This window comes from Phragmites australis, chromosome 18 (assembly GCF_958298935.1).
Source record: "Phragmites australis chromosome 18, lpPhrAust1.1, whole genome shotgun sequence".
Taxonomy (NCBI): domain Eukaryota; kingdom Viridiplantae; phylum Streptophyta; class Magnoliopsida; order Poales; family Poaceae; genus Phragmites; species Phragmites australis.
In genome coordinates this window covers 16,957,442-16,963,938 of record NC_084938.1, presented here as the reverse complement: position 1 = coordinate 16,963,938, position 6,497 = coordinate 16,957,442, and positions in this window count along the sequence as shown.

Sequence of the window (6,497 nt, the reverse complement as noted above, 5' to 3'; positions counted from 1 at the left end):
GGCGGAGGCCAGCCGAAGTCATCTAGGGTGGCTAATGTGGTACCATTCCCCCAATAGTAGTCCCTCGTTGTTGAGATCTGACTTTTAGGGGCCAAGTCGAGAATCTTTAGACAATAGGTGGTACCTCTTCCCTTAGTTGCCCCACTTCGGCTAACTGAAGTCAACCCCTAACAAGGTTTAATTAATCTTAATTAATTGATTACAATAGTTAATCTTAATTTTAATTAATTAATTAATATTTTTTTACAGATTCCTTGTATATCGGACGCACGTAAATGTCGTGACAGGTGTTAAGCTACTATTTTCCTTCCGCGCATGATGTCCAGCTTTCTTGCTCGCAAGACGCCCGATCTTCCCGCTCGTGCGGGCAGGGATCGGTATAAATAGGACTCTACCCCCCTGATGGTAACTCAGTCATTTTCTCGCTCGATAGCGCTCTCTCGTTTCTTCGCCTTCTTTCGCCCCTTCACTGACATCCTGGTTACACCTTCGGCACTCACGCCACTAGACCTTTGAAAAAACGCCCTCGCTCAATCAAAATCATGGCGAAGGCTAATCCCAAGCAGGCCAGCGACAAACTTCCTTCAATCCCATTCTACGTGCCTTCAAAGTTCACCGAGGATACCCATGCCTAGCTCATGGAGCGCGGTTGGTTTCATCAGCTCGAAGATGCATGGGTACCAGCTCCGGGAGCAACAAGACCCACCACAAACGACGATGAAGTGGTGGTCTTCGTCAAGTTCTACGCGGCGGGACTACGGTTTCCTTGGAGGCGTACTGGAGCGGTACAAGCTAGAGATCCATCAGTTAACTCCAAATGTCTTCATCCGTCTCGCCGCCTTCGTCTGGGCGTGGAGGGCCGAAGCAGTGATCCCCTCTGCAGTCACCTTGGCTTCTCTGCACTATGCCCACTACTAGCCGAAGCTGGTGGAAGTCAACGGATACAACCATGTGGTCTCCTTTGGCAGCATCTCTATTGTCCCATATGGGACGTTGGAGACTCCAGTGAAGGCTCATCGGAACTGTTGGACCACCGACTGGATAGAGTACGGGTTCTACCACAAGGTTCCGGACGCCACAGGTTTTGCTGACGCTAGCCATGATCGAGAAGGTCAAGGTCCTTCCCCGCAAAAAAAAAAAGGGAGAAGGTCAAGGTCCTAGCGACAGTCTCGTCGACTAGGGATACACGACCTTATCGAGGAGTTTTGTGCTGCCAGAGTTTGAACCCTTAGCACCGAGTGGTCGATCGGCGACTGTCGGCTCACTGAAGATGGCCTTCGTTACCCTATTCTCGAATGCGGGGATGCACCTGGTGAGAGCAGTTACTCAACTATTTTTGATGTATCACTACATTTATGTTCTTTTGTTTAACTTTTCATTTTATTAGCAGTGACGAGAACATCACTTTTTCGGATACCTGCAACACTATTATTCAAGATAGTAGGACCAATTATAGGAGCCTGTACACGACACTTAAGCTACCAGGTGAATTCGTTCCTCACCGTTCATGCTTTCCACCAGGTGAATTCGTTCCTCACCGTTCATGCTTTCCACCAGGTGAATTCGTTCCTCGTTGATCATGCTTTCTTAGATGGGTTGCTACTAAATTATTGTGATACATTATTGCTTAAGTATATGGAAGAAGCATCACAAACTCACCTGGACATCATCCCTCGAAATCCAAGTTTACACGAACTGAAAGTCAAGCTCAAATCAGACTCCAAATCGTTTCGGAGTCTCAGGATAGCATGTTAATAAAACAGGCATAACTTTCGTATACAAAATCCAATCGAGGTGTTCTTGGACTTGCTGAAAACCTTATAACAAGCCATTTTCAATAGATCTAGTCTAACCCTTAGATTCTATATAGATTAATTAGAGTTAATGAAATGGCTCATCATAAGCTTTGTCGGGTTTTGTAAGCGTATCGGGATCGGAGTCCAGGTTGTGTACGTCTCTACTCACAACCACATAACTCTAGGTCGACCTCATCATGCCCCCTATATATACATTAGCTGTCGTAGTTTAGACTTGTATTTTTCTTAAATTATTCTATTTTATATAATTTTGCTGCTTGTTTGGTTTGTAGAACCCCAACTCATGCTCTTCATTGGTAATTAGTAATATTCAGATTGCATCTACCATGTTATTTCTTGTGTTCTTGATTCACATGCAGGAAAAACCTTCTTGGCATGGTCAATCGCGTTCGGCACGGTTGATAACCATAGAGTAGTGGTATAGTGACTGCGAGGGTTCTCGACCTGTTCTGATCAGAGCCTTTGGATCATCAATGTTAAAACTTCAACAAATTGACATATCACATTACCTCTCAGAAGATTGGGCCATACTCTCATCATGTGGCACCAGAGCCTCAGTTGCTTGTTAGGTAATCTCATTTCTCCCTTTGTTTAATTTTTTTCATCACCTAGAGCCTAGAAAATTGCCCCACAAAAAGATTTAGATCTTAGTCTTTCCGCTGTCCAAGCCCTATTGAGCCTTTGCAATTTTGATTTCAATTTTCACATTGTTAAATTTGAGTCCATCGTCGGTGTCTTTGTTGCTGGTCTATTCAGTGTGTTCTTGGTTCTAAATACGCAAGTTTCCACCACCAATTCGGATTTGAAGTCAATTCGGACAAGAATTTGATTCAGAGTCTGACTGACAGTCCTACCTCTCCGTGCCATATTTCTCAGATCCAAATTCCATTTGAGTTGTTTAAGTATAGATTGGAAAGCTTACGTCATGTTCTTTTCAACTAATCTAGTCCCATTAACAGAGTCATCATGAGCGCTTTGAATCGTCAAAACAAACTGACACTATTAGCAGTTAGAGATTGAATTGGACTTTCCTTCCTAGTTTGCTTCGCTATGCATATTTTAGAGTTGGAAAGCTTTCTTAACAATTGTTTGCACATGTTGCTTGCTGCATAGGTACTGATTAGCTAGAAGAGTTGCTAGCTTATAATTTTGTTGTAGCCAAAGTAATATTTATTGAGTTGTTATTATTTGTTTCTATAGTTTGAAAAAAATAGAAAAAAGAAGCAAAGGGTGCCAAAAGAAAGAGAAAAAATAAGCAAAGAGTATCAAAAGAAAGAGTACAAACAAAATAAGTAGAAAAAGCCAAAAGAGAATTCATTTTACATTGCCAATTTTTTACATTGCGCTTGTCTGGTATTTGTAGCTTGCTGGAGCTAGTTCTAGTAACGCGTTTGGACCAGTAACTATGACAAGTACTGTGGACTGTTATTCAGCTTTGCTAATCTGAATCCATTATTACTATTCCTTGCTACTAAATATTGTATGTTCGAGCTCCAACTTCTCTCAATTAGAACAGGTTTCCCCTTGTATCCGCCTCTCTCTCACCCAATAAGGTATCATGAACCAGGCATCAGTTGTACCATATATTGTGATTGGTAAGAACACTTGAAAGAGCGTGGTAAGATGCTTGACAGTGTGTGATTCCACCTCCACCACGTAGTAGATGATAGGGATAATATATTTTTATTGTCTCATGTTTGTTACTAACCATGGTAGGTAAAATGTTTGAGGAGGAGATGCGGGAGTTCGTGAGGACTCATGGATAGAAGATCGATGACCTGGTTGAGAAGATGGATAATCAAACTAAGAAGACGGATGAGAAGCAACATATGCTTCGGAGCCACGAGACCCGACTTCATCATGTGGATGAAGCACCAGGTTCTGCTAACTGCATTATTGTTAATTTCACTGATAGGTTGAACATGTTGGAGCCACGCATTCCAAAGCATCCCCCAATAAGACAAGGTGTTCATGGCACCTATGGCCATCCTAATGGTGCAAATGGATCTCGGTATGAGGGATCGCAAGTTGAGTTTGATGAACACGAGGAGTCCATTGTGGATAATGAAATTTTGAGGCATGAAGGCAACGCCAATGATTCTCTTGCTACCCAAGATACAACCCAAAGGCACTGTCTTAACTTCAATCATCAAGATATAAGAGGTAATAACTTTCAGCAACATAATGCATATGGTAATGATGACTCATGTGCTAAACTTAAGTTTACCATACCATCTTTTGCGGGTGTTTATGATACTAAAATGTATCTAGATTGGGAGATGATGGTAGAACATAAACTTAATGCTCATTTAGTTCCTAAAGTATATAGAGTTAGACAAGCCACTAGTGAATTTAAAGATTTTGCAATCATCTGGTGCAATACGGTATGCAACGATGGCTTAGTGCCTAATATATGAGATGCTTTAAAGGTTACTATGTGTAATAGATTTGCCTAAGAAATTGTTATGCTTAAACCAAGGAAATAGATCAATAGAAGAATATTATCAAGAGCTATAAATTAGTATGTTGCGTTGTGATATTATTGAGGATGAAGAGGCTACTATGGCTATTTCTATGGAGGGTTAAGGCATGAAATTCAGGATAGTTGATTACAAAGAATATGATAGAGTTACTAAATTGTTCCAACTTGCATGTTTTGCAGAAAAAGAATTTCAGAGACGACAACAGAGGCTAAAAAACATTTTTAGAAGTACAACTACATCAAGATCAACATCGGGACAAATTAAAGCAGCCCCACCATCAGCTACATGATTTACTACCCCTTCTCAAGTAGGGCACGTTCGACAGCACTTCTGACACCACCACATGCACCCGAAGTAAGCAAATCTACTGGTGTGCAGGCACTAGCCAAGAGTTCTTATTTAGTTGCCTATACGGGTCGTACAACTGGGATTGTTTGCCACCGATGGCACTGAGTGGGCCACGTCAGGAAGGATTGCCCAAATTAGCAAGCGTATATTGCAATAAAAGACAGTGGTTATGTAAGTGCTAGTGATGTTGAGGATGAATATACTCTTGCAGCTAACCATGCAGGTGATGAGATTGAACATGAGATGGATAGCGACCACGAGTAAGTGTTGGATGCTGCTTCCACTAAGAACTATAGGACCCTTATTGTGTAGCAAGTGCTAAGCACTCAAATGGGGCAAGTGAAATAGCTATAACACCATAATTTATTTTAGATGTTCCTCATAGTCAAGGATTGTTGTGTTCGTGTCATTATTGATGGAGGGAGCTGCAACAATTTGGTGAGTGCAGATTTGATCAAGAAGCTTAACTTGCTGACAAGAACACATCCTCACCCATACCATATTCAGTGGTTCAACAACAACGGTAAGGTGAAGGTAATGCAAACAATTAGGGTGCATTGGTTCATACCATGATTATACTAATTTCGATGTGGTGCCCACGCAAGCATGCTCACTTTTGTTAGGATGGCCATGGGAGTTTGATACTAATATAAGATATCATGGTAGAAGTAATAAGTACACCCTCATGCATAAAGGAAAGAAAATAATTTTTCTACTTTTAACCTCTACTAGAATTATAAAATGTGAAAAAGAGATAGCTAAAAATGAGAGGAAAGAGCATAACCATGAATTTGAAAATCAGGAAGTAGAAAAACATGTTTTCCCACCTAAAAAGGAGAAAACAATGACACATTCTAAGTCCGATGGAATTAAATTGAAAGGGTGTATTATGCTTGCTACTAAATCTGATCTTGCTGAAATTTATGATATCGAGCTTCCATGCTATGCTTTGATATACAAATATGCTTTAGTTTCACTTGAGGATATATCTAGCTCTTTGCCTTCTGCTGGTATTAACCTTTTGTAGGAGTATATGGATGTATTTCTAGCTAAGATACCTCCAGGATTACCACATATTCGAGGGGTCGAGCATCAAATTGATTTAATCCCGGGAGCGACCTTGCCAAACCATGCTGCATATAGGTTCAACCCGGAAGAGACTAAGAAAATTCAGCGATAAGTCAAAGACCTTTTGGACCATGGGTATGTACGAGAAAGCCTTAGTCCTTGTGCTTTTTGTGTTATTTTGGTTTCTAAGAAAGATGGTAGTTGGCGTATATTTTTTGATTATAGAGCCATCAATAATATTAGCATAAGATATCATCATCCTATCCCTAGGCTAGATGACATGCTTGATGAGTTGAGTGGTTCTATAATTTTTACTAAAATTGACTTGCAAAGTGGATACCACCAGATTAGAATGAAACTTGTAGATGAATGAAAGACTGCATTTAAAACTAAGTTTGGCTTGTATGAGTAGTTGCCTTTTGGGTTAACTAGTGCATCTAGTACTTTTATGCGATTGATAAATGAAGTTTTACATACTTTCATTGGAAGATTTATCTACAAGTTTCATGATTTACACAAGTTACATGAAGTACACTTCGATCATCTATGTGCTGTTTTTAAAGCTTTGAGAGATGCACGTTTGTTTGGTAACCTCAAAAAGTACATCTTTTCGTATGGATCGAGTCTCTTTTCTTAGCTATGTTGTTATTCCACAGGGAATAGAGGTGGATGAAGCAAAAATGAAAGCCATCTAGAGCTAGCTGACCCTAAGACTATCACACATGTGAGAAGCTTTTATAGTCTTGCGGGTTCTATCGGTGGTTTGTGTGGGATTTCAGCA